Source organism: Pinus tabuliformis, chromosome 4_1 (genome assembly GCF_031772625.1).
Source record: "Pinus tabuliformis cultivar Carrire ecotype Pingquan chromosome 4_1, CPIR1, whole genome shotgun sequence".
NCBI lineage: Eukaryota > Viridiplantae > Streptophyta > Pinopsida > Pinales > Pinaceae > Pinus > Pinus tabuliformis.
In genome coordinates, this window is record NC_142303.1 from 804978924 (window position 1) to 804997391 (window position 18468).

An 18468-nucleotide genomic window follows, 5' to 3' on the forward strand; every position below is an offset into this window, starting at 1 on the left:
GAAGTATGAGTTTGCTAGAGAGGGCCAGATTAGTTGTAGAGGGAGACAAGGGTGTCTTCCAGAGTATTTTATCAATAGACAATTGCCAGAGTTTTTCCATTTTGTAAACCAGTTGTAATATTTCTCTCAAATTGCTGAGTAATAATAAAACCTTCATTTTTTGCATTGGTTTTCCCTTTCGGTTTTTTCCAAGGACAGATGTCCAAAAATACTGGTGTCAATTTTATTGTGTGTGTGCATCTATTTCTCAGTTTCGTACTTTATATTTCCACGAAATTTTGATTATGAAGAATGCAATAGTGAATTTATATTATTTTCCAAATAATAATTTAGAAGACAAATAAGCTGCTAAAACTTAGAAGACAAATATCTAGTAATTGCATTCAAGGAATTTTCACAAGGTATAGGAGCAGAAGATCGGATCAGAGAGGCTCTAGGCAAAAGGAGCGAGGATTGTGTGATTTAGAGGGATATCTAAAGCAAAAAGAGCCAGATTTTCACAAGCCTAGCCAAGCAGTGCGAATTGCAAAGAGGTAGTAGTTCAATTTCCAGTCCAATTCAGAGGAAAATTTCGATTTGTCTCAAAGCAATAGCAACAGGAAATGAGGATAACCAAAAAGGGTTTCCAGTGAGTAGATCAAAGATTCACAGAGCAGATCTAGCGCAACGATTTGCAACAAGGGTTTTGCAGTAGCATAACTTCACAAGGCAAGGAAGAGAAAGCACATAGAGTTTCCAGAGAGGGAATTTCCAGGAAGTTCTTAGAGGATTTCCAAAATTCCAATAGAAGGAAAGGAGGTTGTGATTTCCAACAGAGTAGGTTGAGTTGAGGCAATGTGAGTTGTAGTGCAAGCTTGTCATTCAAGCCAATGCTTTAGTGTCAATAGTGTATGTGCCAGTACCGGAATAGGTTCTGAGGGTAGAGCGAGTTGTCAAGGAGTGAAGTACTAGGCAGTGCGAGGAGTGAAGTACTAGGCAATGTGAGATCAAAGTTGTTCAATGGAAGCACAACACTCGTTCAACTACAAAGTGTAGCAAGTGAAACGGAGTAGCATGGTGGATAGTGACTAGCGAAGTATTTTCTTCACAATGATTTCTAGTGATAGGAAGTTAAATCAGCTATAAGATGTGAAGGAATCGATTCACCAAATGTATCACAAATTTCAAACATCAACAACGTGGATTAGTTAGGCTACAACATGTTCCCATAGACTAGTAAGTAGTTGATATATTCACAAAGTCTTAGTAAGAGAAAAGTTAGTCTACTTCAAAGAACAAATGGGTATAGTGGAGGACATCTTCCTCGCTAAAAAGGAGTGTTATCTTTTGTTGGATATGGTAGCAGCAGACAGGTGTTCTAGTCTCAGATGTGTCTAAGAGGCTAAGGAACATGAGATCTCCCAAACCCAAAAAATATTTCGTGAGAAAAGACTTGGAGACACCTAAATTAAATTAATTAGCCATAATTTAATTATTTCCGAAGTCTAACTTAGAAAAAGTGGTAGATTAAAGTTAATTAATTAAGGAAGTCCTATTTTTATCTAGAGGCCTCTATTGGTGAAATCAAATTAATCTTAGCCATCGGTTGAGACTCCAACGAGAGATTATAAGATCAGGTTAAGGGGATTGGAGAAGACACAATGTATGAGTTGAGCAATTCGACTACCCAGTTGTAGGTACTCAGAAAGGTTACAGTTGAAGTTAGGGAAAGCATTGAGAAGAGGGATCAACAGAGATTTGAGAGCAGGAATCTAGAGGAGTTTTCCTCAGCATTTTCCAGTGTCCAAGGGACAAGAAAGAGGACATCTGTAATGTTCCAAATAAGAAATTTTTGGAACAAGCTCTTCACATAAAATTTATCATACATTTAACAGAAGATTGCCATGTAAAAATAAGAGAATAAAGTACTACAATCACAAAACACAATGAACAAGAAATTCTCAGCTTTATTATATTAGAAGAATTGGGGTTTACATGCAAATAAAACCCATAGAGCTGAGATAAATGGCCTCAGACAGATCTAAAATCATGCCGCAATCAGCCTCCAAAACAAACAGAAAAATCAATACACTGCAACCTGTGAACGCTAAATGGATTCACCAAGGGAAGAGATGGGTGCTCACCCACTCTCACTGAATCACCCAAGGGTTTCTGTCCTAGGGCTACTGTTGGAGTAGAGAACTGGGTCCTCAACCTCACATACAAGAAATAATATCAAAACCAAGATGTCTCCAAATGATCTCTTCCTCCCTTTTTATAGATCTGATGGATAGATCTCCAAGACTCTAGAAGCATCTTATTTTATTATTTTATTATTATTCTAGAAGCTCTTTCATTGACTTTATCTTAAGTGACCTTTAATTTTATTTTATTTCACTTAAGTCACTTTTGGCCCTTTTTCTCCAATTTATTAATTTTCCTTAATTAAATGACTAATTAAAGTCATTTTTAACTAAGGAAAATGGAAAATTGCCCACCATACTCTCTTCGGCCACTGAAAGTCTCTTCTCAGCATCCCATCCTGTAGATCTTCTTGTTCCAACTTCCGGTTCCAATGAGCTATTACACTAAGGTGTTCCATGGAGCATAATTAATTAAGTTATGCCCAATAATAATGTTGATTCCTGAAAGTTGTTGGAATGTGATGGAACAAAAGGAAAACTGTGTGGATGACAGAATTTCCAATCGAATGCCATCAAATCCCACAAAAACTCCTCAAAATTCCATCAAGACCCCTAATGACATAAACCTGCGCCATTGACCTAGCCATCTCTTGTCCTGGAAATCCACCCTAGTTGTACTATGAAGAAGAATAAAAATGGGGACATGACAAGGTCAAATTCATTTGCAAAGGAAGTTGAATACAACAATGTGCGTTAACTAGTTAACCCAGTGCAAGTTGTTGGAGAAACCAAGTTTCATTTGCTAGTTGTTAGATTAGGGTCTCAAAGGCAGAGAGAGTGGGTTTCATAGGTGGAGGGAGGTCAGACGACTTGCCTAGAGGTATTTCCGAGGTTGTACGACTTTATCTATGCAGGTAGTGCACATTTTTGGACTGCAAAACAAGCAACAACAGAAGTGTCAGTGTGCGAGAGAGGGCCATATCAGTGGAAGAGGAAGACAAGGGTGTCTTCTAGATTATTTTGCCAGTAGAAGATTACCGGAGGTTTCTAGTTTGGAAACCAGTTGTAATATTTCTCTCAAATTGTTGAATAATAATAAAACCCTCATTTGCTGCATTCGTTTTCTCTTCAAGGTTTTTCCAATTACAATTGTCCAAAAATAATGGTGTCAATTTTATTGTGTGCATGCATCTATTTCTCAATTCTGTATTTTATATTTCCGCAACGTTTTTATTGTGAATAATGCAATAGTGAATTTATAGTTATTTGCCGAATAATAATTCAGAAGGCAGATAAACTACTAACTGTTAGAAGATAAATATCCAATAATTGCATTCAAGGAATTTTTACATAGTTATTTACTTGTTATCATAGAAGCAGAAGCAAACTTCCTTGCTACAAGTTTTGCTACAATGGGAGTTCTCCGCTTGGAAATTAGACCCCACAATTTTAATATCTTATTAACTCGGCCTAGGTTGTATTTTTCAATCAAATCCTCATTCCTGAATTTGGCTACCAGCATAAAAAAATCCTCCAATTTGCACTAGGTTTTTGACCTACAAGCTAACTTGTTTCCTAGTGTTTACTTGCTTCGACCCCAATACAATGGTCAGCTTGTCCCAAAGTGTTTTCCTTCCTCCAACAAAGAAGTAAACTTGACCCTACGATATTTCTCGACTTGGCCTTATTCAGACTCGTCCCTCCTCACCCATTTTTTTAAGTCTGTATTGGTGACACAAAATTATGCTTGGAACTTGTGCATTACAGAAATGGTGATATGCTTCAAGATTCCATCCTCAGAGATACACTGACTTTTTTGATTTTTTAGAAAATGGAAATTACGTGACTTCTTTAATATTTTGCACCCACCTACAGCGTAAAAAAATAATGGTTCACCCCACAATTTGCTAACTAGAATGGCGGCTTGACCACAGAGAATTATGGCCCTTGGACCTAACAAAGACCACGAACACTGCCTCCAACTCGGCATCTATCAAACAATAAATTAATGAGCACGGCCCTAATTCGACCCCCTTTGACCACAAAACCTAGGTTAGGGTTTTTTGGACCACACAAGGGTTTCTAAACTTGAACTCCACGAACAAACAAGTGCAGCCTCCCTAGCTCTGAACAAATGTAGCTACTCAAGATTAACAACTCAACCACGACTTTTGTAACTCAAGTTGTAAGCTTGTCCACAATTTGGTTCAACAACCACAAAAATGCTCTCTTTAGCAACCACGAGAAACTAACTCAACACTGCAATAGAACTCAAAATAAACCCTTCAAGTTGGCAGGAAAACCAGCTCCGATACCACTATAATATTCGCTTTTAAATATTCAATACTATTTCTGACAAATTCCTTCAAGAATTTTTCTCATAAACCCTTAGCGAATTATATTGCAAAAAATACCTGCTAGGGGTGACAGTCTCGGATGCTATTGTTCAATCCATGGGCATTAATGGCCCTCCCACGTGGCAGCTATGATGAAGCAACGCGTTAAACAAGCAGGGTTAGAGGACCTGCAATGGAACTTTCTCAAGGTTATAATGGGTATAATGTCGTCGATAATGGCAGTTGAATGTGATTTTTGGACTTGTGAAATGAGAGCGAGGTTTAGTGAGGGAATTGTATATGCAAGAATTACAGGGGGCCTCTTAGGAGAGCCTTGCCTGTTCCTATCTTTGTGGGGGAGCTCTCGCGCAAGAAGCAAGTTGTTATATGGAGGCGCTTGGTCACTCTTATATGCTCAAACAGTAATATGGGACCCGGGTCCATAGTGTTGTTTAGAACTGGTTCTCGTTGAATGTCTAGTCTATAGCATAGGAAACCTTGGCGAAGAGCTACGTTCAGAATCTAGATCTCTCAAAGCAAAGGGTGATGGAGTGGAGGTCCGCGCAAGTTACCATGTAATTCTTTTCCTTTGGCCACCTGTAGTGGTGGGATTGAGGTATGTTAAGTCAGTTCAGTCTAATTCGTAGTCAAGGAGGCTGGTAAAGGAGCCACTCCTCCTTGGTGGATGGCCCTCGCAGGCATCCTTTCTTTTCTTGTTGAATCTCAGTCATGGGTGGCCTTATAAATCAATATACTCAGTGGTGCAATGCTTGTTGGTGGCCTTCAGGGTTACCAAGGGCTATAGGAGCTTTGGGAGAAATGTAGCGGACTACCTTTGGGTTCTTGACCAACTTTATTACAGAGGTGTTGTCAATCATGAGTGGATTTGAATGCACTTGTTTCACCTGCAAATCTTCTAGAATTTTCTTGAGCCACACAATTTCCTTTTTTGCCTCAGATGTTGCCACATACTCTTCCTCTGTTATGGAATCTATTGAAACTGATTGTTTGCGTGATCTGCAGGAGACAACTCTTGATCCAAGACTCATAACATAACCTGAAGTAGATACCCCAATTTCTTTGTCTCCATCGACGTCTGAATCAGATTATCCGATCAAGATGAAGTCGCCCACCTGTGTATACTTGAGTCCAAAGTCTTGGGTTCCCTTCAAGTACTTTAGAACTCTTTTTGCAGCAAACCAATGTCCCTCACAAGGCTTTTGCATAAACCTGGAGAGGACTCCAACAACAAATGAAAGGTTTGATCTAGTAGTAGTCAGGTAGTTGAGACTTCCTACAAGCTATCTATACTTTGTTGCATCCTCAATTTTTTTTCCTTCAATGGATGTGAGCTTCAAGTTCGGTGCCATTGGAGTAGTCAAAGGATTGCACTCAGCTATGCCAAACTTGTTCAACAGATCTCCAATGTACACTTTTTCAGAGAGGAATATAGACTTCGGTCGTTGAGTTACTTCAATACCAAGATAGTAGTGAACATAGCCAAAGTTAGTCATTCCAAACCTTTCCTCAATTCCTTCTATATGGATGCAATGTAGCTCTCATTGTTCTTTGCCATCAAAATATCATCTACATATACCACAAGATATACAACTATTTTGCCAACTTTCTTGACAAACAAAGTTGCATCATCAAGATCATAATGTTTGAAGTTGAGTTGCAGAAGATGCTCAGTTAACTTTTCATACCAGGCTCGCAATGCTTGTTTGAGGCCATACAAGGATTTCACAAGCTTGCATATCTTGTGTTCTTGGCCCTTCACAACAAATTCTTTTGGCTGGGACAAAAACCTTCTCTTTCAAATCTCCATTCAAGAAAGCAGTTTTTACATCCATTTGATGGACTTTCCAACCATTTTGAGCTGCCAAGGCAAAGAGTGTCTGGATGCTAGCCCATTTTGCTGAGCGGAAAAATGTTTCCTCATAATCGACCCCTTCCTTATGTGCAAAACCTTTTGCCACAAGCCTAGCTTTGTGCTTCTAATGTGAGCCATCAGCTTTATACTTGTTCTTGTAGACCCACTTACAGCCAATTGGTTTGGTTCCCAGCCAATTGGTTTGGTTCCCAATGGAGGATCAACCAGCTTCCAAGTGTCATTCTTTATCAAGGCATCATACTCCTTTTGCATCGCTTCTTTCCATTCATCATGAGAAGCAGATTCTTTGAAGGAAGTTGGTTCAAAATCTATAGACAAATTCAGTTCACAAACATAAGAAACATCCATATCAACAGGTGAATCATAATCATCTACATCACCTCCATTGTTCCTGGTTGAATTTCTTGTCCCTGTCTTTCCAACCTCATCAAGATAAACACTTTCAAGTGTCTTTGTCAGCCATTTTGGAGGACCTTTCTGAGATGGCCCAGGCTTCTCAGTTGACTGAGTTAGGACTGAATCAAGATTGAGTCTTCCAATTTTGTCAATCACATCACTCAAATTATCATCAGTGGTTGGAGCTTCATGTGGGGGAGGGAGTGCTTTAGAAGAAGATTCCACGGATTGATCCAGTATAGGAATCCCCCCTTTAAGATGTGGAATCTGATTATCAAATCCTTGAAACGATTTTGCATGTCTGAATCTATCCAAGCGACCAAGCTGCCACTCAACAACATTGTCAGCTTTGGAAGATTCAAGAAATATTACATCTATAGATACAAAAAACTTCTTATTAACTTCATCATAGAGACAATATGCTTTGGAGGTATTTGAATGCCCCAAGAAGATACACTTATGACTCCTTGCACCAAGTTTGTTTCTTTGTTCCTTTGGTATCAAGGCATAACAGGTGGAACCAAAGACCCTGAGATGCGTTATCGAAGGAATGTGGTTGTTGGGCCTAGGAATTATCCTTAAAAACATCCACATTCACTCCATTCACACATTTTCTCACCTCTATTCCACCACCATGTCACCACATTAGCTTCACTTTCATCATTATATGGGTTACCTTTGTGTTTTCCAAAACATTATTAATTCTTAGTATTTTTAAGAGAATTTATGGTTAAACTTTAGAAAATAATCTCCATATAGTTATACCTAACAACTAGAATGAGTTTGTTGACGTGTAGGTACAAAGGAAGCTTCCACGGCATATTTATGTGTCACTCTATGTTCGAATTCGAATTTGAGGAGATCATGGACCTCATGGAGGATAGGGTTATGTGTCACCATTGGTTGAGAAATATGTGGGTCAAAGAAGGGAATAGTGGATTTACATTTATGAGTTTGTTATCATAGCTTTTGTATAAATAGGAGTGCTATCTCCTTCATTTCTAATCTTCATTTTATAATCTTAGTATCTTATAGGTTAGTGATGAGAAGTTAGATTGGTGAATCATTGTAATGGTTGTAATTGCATTTTGTAATTGATGATGAATAAAACGGAGCTTCTTTGATCCTCTACATTTGACTTCTCTTTTGGTGTGCTTGTGATTCCTTGGAAGGATCCCCATTGCCTAGCAAGTATACTTTTATTTTATGTTTGTTTGTGAATTTCACTAGATTAAATTATTACGTTCATATGTTTGAAATATTAACGAATGACCTTTCGTAAGAAAGTATTAATGTTTCCTTCAATGAACCTGATTTGTTATTTAATGTTTGATTTCATTAGTTTAAGTTTCTGATTTATATGCTTGAGATAAAAATTAATAGTCTCTTGTAAGAGAGCTTTAATATTTCATGCAATCAATCAGAATTAGGTTTTGTTGATTAAGATGATTAGAAATATTAATGAGCAGTCTCCTGTAAGAGAGATTTAATATTTCTTACACTTATCACAATGTCTTTTAATTTTTAGATTTCATTTTGTTAAATGACTAAATAGATGTTGGAGATTCCAATGAAAAATCTCCTGTAAGGGAGCTTTGGCATTTCTTCACCTAGCTTAGTCTAGTTTGTCTCTAAGTCCATATATATTGGATGATCCTCGAAGTTTACTTACTCAGATTGATAGTAAATGAAACTCTAATTTGCATTGCATTTTAGACCAAACATTTTGGCACCATTGCCAAAGAGGATGATTTAGAGATAGACTTAGGAAGTTATTTTTACTGCAAATTATTTTTATGGACTAACTTGCGAAACCTGGTGACAGCAGGATCTTCATAAAGGAGTTCAAGCTTGGAACATTTTTTTTTTCATACTTAGTTTCAAATCTAGTTTTTAAACCCCCCATTTCTTACTAATTCATCTATCGATGAGAAATTTGAAGATGATGAACAGGTACTTCTTGGAGAGCAAGAACAATATTGAAGATTGGTTTCGAAAGAACCTTGCGCCAACTCTAAGGAAAACACTGTTTACTTACATTCTTGCAAATAATTAGGTAAAAATTTTAAATGTAGATGTGAGCATTTTTGAAATTTTTGTCTGTAGATGGCTTCACTAGAAGCATTCTTATACCTAGGAAATAAAAAAAATCTTTGAAATTAAAGGTAGAATGGTTAAAAAACAAATAAAATGAAATCTCATAGAGTTTCCTTTAGTTTTGTTTTGAAAAGATAAAAATAATAAAAAAAATCATCAACATTTCGCATGAATAAATTAATAAGAGCCACTTCATCCACACTAACCTGCAAAAATAAAATAAAAAAACAAAACAATAGATTAGTATGCTCTCTTCATACGCTCCGAGCGATCAGGAAGATCAGAAAATCTACTGATTTACACTCAAAAATAATAGAAAAATCTCTTGCTTGGAGGTAAGTTGCTGCACATTTCATCTCTTTCATGTGAAATCAAATTAAATGGTGAACAAAAAAAAACTGAATGTTGATCCCAAGGGAATATTGTGCTAAACATTATCGTGTACTAGCTTAAAGCACCAAGCAATACTCTATTTTGGAAATTACGAGTTAAATTAGCTATAGGGAAAATATGTTGAAGGTGTGGTCTTGAGCCGAGAACGAAAACAATAAACAATATTGAGTGGGGAGAAAAGAGCCAGTGTTTTATATGGATATTGATGGAGGGTATTGGTAATAGTAATTTATGGCTTGTTCCACTTCTTGAATCACTTGCCTTCAACTTTCGATAAAACACATTAATTTCAATCAATCTCAGCAGTGCAGTCACAGGTGCACATTGATTTAAAAAAAAAAACAAATTTTTCCAAACGACTGTTATTTTATGTTTGTTTGTGAACTTAGTTGCATTAAGAAAAAACAAATTCCTTTTCAACTTAGTTGCATCTGAACATTTCTGTAAGCCATCAAATGTATTAATATAAAGCATCCTAAAATGTTTGCAAGGGGTCAAATGTGTTGGAATAAAAAGATTTGTCAGATCTTAGAGTGATAGGCATGAAATCTGCAAATGTTGTCATGATGAAGATGACATGCTCCAGTGGGTTTTCTTTTACCTAATAAGTCTACTATTCCACATCCTCCGTCACCGTAGAGGAAGTTGATGAGTCGCTGGAATCGCTCACCGTATGTGTTTGGGCATGCCTCCTCATAGTTGTAGCCTCCGTAAAAATACTCTTGCAGCCTTCAGCTCAACATAAGAAGGCAACCTCGTATTCTGGTTCAAGTGGAGGTTCTTCCTCGTTAGGTCTCTCCTCTGGTTCTTTCACAGTATCCTCTATATAAACGAAGTAAACAAAACAAAAAAACTAGGACTTGAACGTGACTCATGGATTATCAACATAAAACCAAAATGAAGATGACCAATAATCAATACCAAATTGAATCCAAGAGTGATTATTGATTGATGCGATATGGATCGAATCGTGACCTAACTGATTTGATTTTGTTACAGCATTGCCAGAAGACGCAGCAGTTTTGACACGTCATTTTGAAACATGTTCTGTGATCAAACCAAAACAAATATGGAAAAACGAAGACATGGGTTTTTTCCGAAACATAATGAATTACATAACCCAGAAATCGTTTGCTTGGATTCCTAACGGTTTGAGAGGAAATCATGGTTCTTTGGGACCCTATTTTGGTAACTCCGTGAAGAAAAACGGTTTTTAAAATTAATGCACAGACAATTATAGGTTTTGCTGGTAGTGAAGCAGATTCCTATGGCCCTCAAATCCCTTGCTATCAGTCTAAATGGATTCGATAATAATGCATGGACAACTTAGAGATATGGGCAGAGAAATCGAAGAAGCTTCAGGAGGAGCTGAAACGCGTCATAGGATTGGATCGCATGCAGATTGCAATAGTGCTAAACGTGGAGCAAAAGTGTTGCACATATCAGATCTCATGCCAATTGCAATAGCGCTAAACGTGGAGCAAAATTTGTGCACATATCGTGCCTTAGGAAAGAACTCAAACACATAAGGCAGTCACAAAAGACACAAACCAATCCTCCTTTCCTTCACTTGAGCCGCTCCATGTCTGCGTCTGCACCTTGGATAATGTTGTTTCTGTTGAAAATAAGTGTATTTAGATGACAATATGAACAAAAACTACGTGAAATTGTTTTTGAGCAGTTTTCATAAGGGCATAGATGTTTACAGTTTTCTGCGGTCTTAATTGGGAAACTTGATGGGAGTATTGAAAATAATGAACAACACAATCCACACCTATATCGCTCAAAATCTCTCCTATTACTTTTTCAATATATGACAGATTTTGTGTGCCTTGGTTGCCATGAATATGGATCACTCATTGTTAAATTGCGTGGTAAATCAATGTCGACTTACCAGATTGTGGTTTGGGTTGTTTTTCACCGGAGGAAGCCTGGCAATATTAATTGTTTTACGAAGAAGCAGCAACATCCATGGTTAGCCAACAGCCACATATTTAATCATTGAGTAAGAAAATGAATATTACAAAAGAGAATTTGCATAAGGAGGATTTCATCCAAGGATAAGACTAAAATGTATTTGGTTTTTGGACACAATAGACAAAACGAATTTCAAGAGTCATTATTATTTTGTGTTGTGGCCAAAGATTGTGGTATAGTGGTACAAAAACAAGACGTTGTGAAAAATTTGAGTTGAGGTCGACAGTTATCTCCATAGCCCCCAATATCATCATTGCACATTAAATCAATGTCGACTATATCATAAAAATCCGTGCTCATCCATGGATCCGTGATGCAAAGGGAGCGTGTCTGAGAACAGAAATTAGTGTGTTCGATTGACCTCGGGTTCAATTCGTAAAGTCTGATGGACAACTTATTAGAATAATTTTTTTTTGGTTGCTAGTCTTTCTTTCTTGTTTGAATCACGTTGCTTTGTTTAATATGAAAGGAAAATATTTCAAACTTGTGTATTCATTTTTGAATTGGTGTATTTATTTCCCTGAGCATTGCTTTTACACACAACAAATTCAATTTTCTGGTTAAAGAGTGATCAAACTTGTTTGTAGAACTTTTTTGAGACAGAATTTTTTACAATCGCTAAGTTAGTAACAAATAAGCAGACTAACATTCAATATTCAGACCATGTATAAAAGGTGAATGGCACGACGAATCGGTACCAATGAATTGGTGACAGGTGCTCAGCGTTAGAAGCAAATTAGCAGAATTCATATAACAAACAATTGAAAGATTATAGTGGGCAGTAAATCTATGCTTGTATTCTTGTTGTATGATTGCAGGTGATGTATTAATCAACACGCCAAGATCATGGTCATGCACATTCCAGGTGACATCTGACACAGAGATGATATAATTTTTAGGGTTATTATTTAAAAATGGACTGTTATCAATATTATAAATTGGACTGAATCTTATGTTTTTGAGTCCTTAAACTATTTCATTTGGCATTAATTTTTGCGTAAGAATCATTAAGGAATTGGCCATTTCTTTTTGAACACACTAATGTTCTTTATGCCAAGTTTTTTTGCAGATTTCAGAAGATCAACTGGTCATTTAGGAAACTAATTGTGCGCACAATTGGTCTTCAAAACACTAATTTCATGAAAAATTCTAAAGAACAAGTCCATGAACATAAACAAAATTTCCAGAAAATTACAAGTTCTTGCAACTTCCTTTAATAGTTTAATGGTTTGAAATGTTGCATGACAGATTAGAAAGTTCGAAGCCCTGGGGTTTGTTCCTAAATGTACAAGGATGGTGAAATACCTATCCACACTTGAATTCGACATCTACAGCTGGCTGGTCAATGCTGGTCAAACTCAACTATTTTAGCAGAAAATCAAGAACTAAGGTGCAAATTTACTATATTTGAGAGTTTGCATGCCATAATTCATTTTTTTCCCAGCAAGAGTCATTATCCATTTCCCATTACCCACATACACGTCATTATATTTTCATCAATCCTAACCCACCAATAAAAGCAACGAAGCTCATTTACAAGCTTTTTGTTCCACTTTACATATTCCTTGTCAATTTCCTTTTTCCTACCCTTGCAAATAAAACCTTGCTTCCACACACCATTGAGTCCATAGTCCTTGAGTCTAAATATTTTTCTAAAAACACCTTGAAGCTTGCACGCCTTAAGGGCAAGCTATCATGCCGATAAACAAGGGAATACATCAATGTCCCTTGTTCGTCAGATCTTTTGAGTATTCAACAACAACAAATTCAATCATACTTAGAAAGATGTGTTCGGGGCATCTTGACTCTCATCCACATCAAAGATGGGAGCTCTCATGTTGACTAGTGGCATCCATAAATGGCCACTAAGTTAACAATTTCTTGTTATGTTCGACACTGAAACATTTAATCACATGACAAGAATTGTGCCAACAAGCATTGAAGACTTGAAGACCAATCATTTTGTAGCAGAGGAAGCAAATTTACTTTCATTACTATTCAATTTTTGATATAAATGACTTGAGGACAAGTCAATCAATAAGGCTGGGGGGGAAGTGTAAATTATAAATTTTGTATACTTTCCAAGCCTTATACATTTTTAGCCGCATTCAACAGTAGATTCTGAACATTCAGTAGAAGATCCAGCAACAGATTTAGCAGCAGATGCAACAATAATAAAAGATTCACTTTTTCGACTTCATCCACCGTTTTCATAGCCAAGTAAAAAAGACTATGCTCAGAATTTTGTAGCAACACATGCACAGTTCTCATCCATTTTTGAAAGGGTAAGTTGAGGTATGATATTTTCTAACTTTTAACCATTTAATTCCTTGAAAACTAGAATGATAATTTTTGAAAAAAAACTTCCTTTCCTCATTTCATAAAATTGCCAAAACCATCCGCTGGGGGAGGGATACATTTACATTCATACTTTTTACCTTCATATTTTTCCATATTCAAACCCACATACTTTCGAAATATATTTACTATACATCATCATGAGCATAAAAATGGCTTTGTAAAAAGTATCTAAAAGATAGTTGAATGCCAACACAATCATGGTTGTTACACAAGAACCAACCATGATGCATTCCAATGAAATATTTTGCAATAAAAATCACATGAACATTTTGCAAAGATCATACATTGAATTTGAATGCAACAAACAGAATACGGTTGAAACACAAGAACAAACCAAGTTTCAATTCAACAAACACACTTTGCAAAAGTTAAGCAAATGATATTATGCAATGTTTAAGCCAAAGCTCAAGCATCAAAAGTAATGTAATAAATTGCATGAGGACATGCAATACCTTCAGTTTGAGGGTATGTTGGGCGTAGGAATTATCTTTAAAAACATCCACTTTCACTCCATTCACACATTTTCTCACCTCTATTCCACCACCATGTCACCACATTAGCTTCACTTTCATCATTATATGGGTTACCTTTGTGTTTTCCAAAACATTATTAATTCTTAGTATTTTTAAGAGAATTTATGGTTAAACTTTAGAAAATAATCTCCATATACTTATACCTAACAATTAGAATGAGTTTCTTGACATGTAAGTACAAAGGAAGCTTCCAAGGCATATTTATGTGGCACTCTATGTTCAAATTCGAATTTGAGGAGCTCATGGACCTCATGGAGAAGATCATGGACCTCATGGAGGAGATCATGGAGGATAGGGTTATGTGTCACCATTGGTTGAGAAATATGTGGGTCAAAGGAGGGAATAGTGGATTTACATTTATGAGTTTGTTATCATAGCTTTTGTATAAATAGGAGAGTTATCTCCTTCATTTGTAATCTTAGTATCTTATAGGTTGGTGATGAGAAGTTAGATTGGAGAATCATTGTAATGGTTGTAATTGCAATTTGCAATTGATGATGAATAAAAGAGAGCCTCTTTGATCCTCTACATTTGACTTCTCTTTTGATGTGCTTGTGAATCCCTGGAAGGATCCCCATTGCCTAGAAAGTACACTTTTATTTTATGTTTGTTTGTGAATTTCATTTGATTAAATTATTAGGTTCATATGTTTGAAATATTAACGAATGACCTTTCATAAGAAAGTATTAATGTTTCTTTCAATGAACTTAATTTGTTATTTAATGCTTGATTTTATTAGTTTAAGTTTCTGATTTATATGCTTGAGATATAAATTAATAGTCTCTTGTAAGAGAGACTTAATATTTCATGCAATCAATCAGAATTAGGTTTTGTTGATTAAGATGATTAGAAATATTAATGAGCAGTCCCCTGTAAGGGAGATTTAATATTTCTTACACTTATCACAATGTATTTTAATTTTTAGATTTCATTTTGTTAAATAACTAAATAGATGTTGGAGATCCCAATGAAAAACCTCTTGTAAGGGAGCTTTGCCATTTCTTCACTTAGCTTAGTCTAGTTTGTCTCTAAGTCCATACATATTGGATGATCCTCAAAGTTTACTTACCCAGATTGATAGTAAATGAAACTCTAATTTGCATTGCATTTTAGACCAAACAGTGGCCATACCACATTCCATAAGGGGTCTTATTTCGAATAGCATCAGCCCAAAACATCAATTTTACATTCTTGAAAACATCATAGAATGTAACATATTTAAGATTGTCATGTTCATTCTTTCAGCTACTCTGTCCTGTTGGGGATTATAAGGCACGATTGTTTGATGTTTGATCCCAAGCTAACAAAGATAGTTTTCAAATACATTTGAAGTGTATTCTTTTCCATTATCGGTCTGAATAGAGCCAATATGAGATTGTGCATCATTTTCAATCCATGTATGAAAGTTCTTGAATGTTTGAAAAGCCTCATATTTGTTCTTCAATAAATAAACCCAACACATTCTAGTGTAGTAATCAATAAATGTCATCATATATTTATTTCTATTTGCAGAAGGAAGAGGCATTGGACCGCATGAATCTAAATGAATGAGTTCAAGTTTTCTATGTGCTCTGGAATGTGAATCATTAAAACACTGTTTTCTATGATTTCCTAGAATACAAGCATCACATTACTTAAGTTTCCCAGTAATTGTAGGCAAACCAGTAACACCATTTTTATTCAACATGCGAAGGTTTTCATAGTTCAAGTGTCCAAATCTAGCATGCCATAAAAGGCTTGATGGAAATGTACCTTCACCATAATGAGAATTGTATGAGAAGTTTTGTGCACGAACAAAGGTACCTTGCAGCTTCAGAAGTCTTTTTCCTTCTATCCTCGTCATGACAAGTGAGTGATCTAATTCTTTTTTGACCTCAACCTTGACATCAAACATATGAATGGAATGTACTTGCTAGCGGATGTGGACCAAGGACGTCAATTTTCTCCTCAGTTGTGGGAGATATAAAACATCATGCAGAAGAAAGTCTGGAAGACCAGGAAATTTGAGCATGATGGTGCCAAGCCCCGATGGCTTGAGTTTTGATTTGTCTGCAAAGTATACTACTCCATCAACATTGTCAGTAAATTCTTCAAAAAAATCTATTCTAAAAGTCATGTGGCAAGTTGCCCCGGAATCAAGCAACCAATCATTTTTCTAAAAAACAAGCGAAGCATTAAACAAGTCTTCAGTTACTCCAATATTACAATGTGCCACAACATAATGAGCAGATTCAGGTGATTTACCTTTCTCTTTGTCATTGGTTTTACCTTGGGCTTGATTTCTTTCTTGCTCCATTCAATCCCAAGGCAACTTACATGTAGATGCATCATGTCCATCTCTATTGCGACGTATGCAATGAAGATCAGAGTTTTCAACTTGAGAGTGTTTGCCCCCCCTGCCTCTAAAATTTCTTCTTCCTCTTCCTCTTCGACCACCTCTTCCTCTAGAAGAATCTTGAGCATGATTCTTCTCTCTATGTGCAAGACACGCAACTTCTTCCGAAAACAGAGGAGTTGTCTTCTTCCCAAAAGCTTTCTCTCTCTCAACATATTTCTTCACAAGGGAGTCAATAGTAATCTCTTTGAGGTTTCCATTTGCTTGCAATGGCTCAAGATAATTTGAATAAGTGGGACAAAGTGCCTTAACAAAAGATATATGAGGAATGTCTAGTTGAACATCAGTGCCTTTGATATCATGCATAATAGATCTTACTTCTGATGCTAAAGCAAGAGGACCATCATTTTTCAATTAAACACTAAACAATTTAATCATCAATTGGACAACTTCAAGTTCAGAGTGTGAGTCATAGAGTTCCATCAACCTCTGTATGGCTTCCAAAGCATTTGAAAATGGTGAAATATGGCAAATCACCTCTTCATTTACAGATGTTGCAATCAAGGCATAGGCCTTGTTGTTCTTCTTTTCCCAAACGGTGAACTCCTTACCTGAGGTGGGCTTTGCAGGTTCATTATCTCCTTCTCCTACACAAACTCATTTCCACAACTCATTGAAAATGAGAGCGTGTTTTATCTTCCATTATGGATAGTTCTCTTTCCTAGAGAGAACTACTCCAACTATAGAGATCAATGAATGCATTTAAAATGTGTACTGTGTAAAAATGTACTTTGTTGCAATATATAAAAAAATCACTTCCAGTGGTAAAAATACAATTTTGATATATATAGCAGAGGTATATTTGGGGGAGGTGGTATATGGGGAGGGTGTATATAGGGAGGGCAATATATGGACAGTGTATAATGGGAGCGGGGTGTATGGAGTATGGGAGATGAGTGGTGGTATTAAACGTAGCGCCAAACAACGCAGATGTTCGTATGTGTTATAAAATGGACAATGGAGGTATGTTGACCAAGAGATATAAATGGTGTTGTGAGGTATTAAAAGGCGGAGGAGATAATAACGCAGCGTGGCAGGGGATATATTTTAACACAGCGTGGGAGGGGATATATTAACGCACGTTATATTATATTATATAATTATATAATATATAATCATATGACCACCAAGCGATGTCAGATATGCAATGGAAATTCATAGTTATAAACTTGGAAATGGGAGCATAGTACGCAGAGATGGTGGTATCAACCTGTGGAGAAACGGGTGTGGGGGACTATGGTATGGCAGGTCTGGTAGTTCTAGCAACGGAACTAGAGTTCTAATATATGAATGGTGGTACATGAATACGCAACACAGTGGTTTGTGATGGTCAACAGTTATATATGATGAGGCAACAAACACAACCAATGACTGTGTGGACAATGTCCATATAACGTATATGGGGGAGGAGTTAACTAGAGGAACGCATACCAACACACAACAGATCTACAACAAACCAAACCACAAAAACATTTCAATAATAGCAGAACGCATATCAACAAATATACCAGACAGCTCCTTGGGCTTCAATGCACTAGCATTTAATCCTTCACAGCTTTCATGTAGAGATTATGCATAGCAGGATAGATTTTCTATCAAATGAGAGGGGCAGAGGACAGACTGCAAAAGATGGTAGAAGGGAGTTACAAGGGCAAAAAGGGATGCCAAAAATGGAGTTGGCTCTGATACCATGCCAGGCCAAGAGGTAACTCCTCAAATGAATTGTGCTTCTTCATTAAGATTGCTCATGGATATGTACAAGGAGTGAAAGACTCTTGGGCTTCACCTCCCAGTGTCTCTTCACATTCATATTCTCAATCATTTACTATTTATATTGTCTACAAATATTCACCCAATCCCAATGATTAGGTGTCAACAAAAAATAAAATATAATTTATTTTTTTCAATTTTTTTAATACCTAAAACATCCACAACATAAAATAAATGCATTGACACATAAATA